Here is a 242-nt window from a genome sequence, read left to right as displayed (position 1 = left end):
CGCACTCCCCTCCCCTAACCCCCACCCCCACACCACTCCGCCCACCCGCGTGCATTGCCGCAGAGACGCTACGGAATCCCACGCCCTTTAGAAGCCGCCCTCACGCCCTCTCCGAACATTCTACAACCCACCCACGCCCATGCCGGCACGCCCGTCCACTAGCAACCTGTTTCCAGCCTACACGCACTTATTTTTATTCTTCTTTAACTCACCTTTTGTGCTCGAGCTTTCATCAACATCAA

This window comes from Penaeus monodon, chromosome 27 (assembly GCF_015228065.2).
Source record: "Penaeus monodon isolate SGIC_2016 chromosome 27, NSTDA_Pmon_1, whole genome shotgun sequence".
NCBI classification, from domain to species: domain Eukaryota; kingdom Metazoa; phylum Arthropoda; class Malacostraca; order Decapoda; family Penaeidae; genus Penaeus; species Penaeus monodon.
This window is presented reverse-complemented; position numbering follows the sequence as displayed.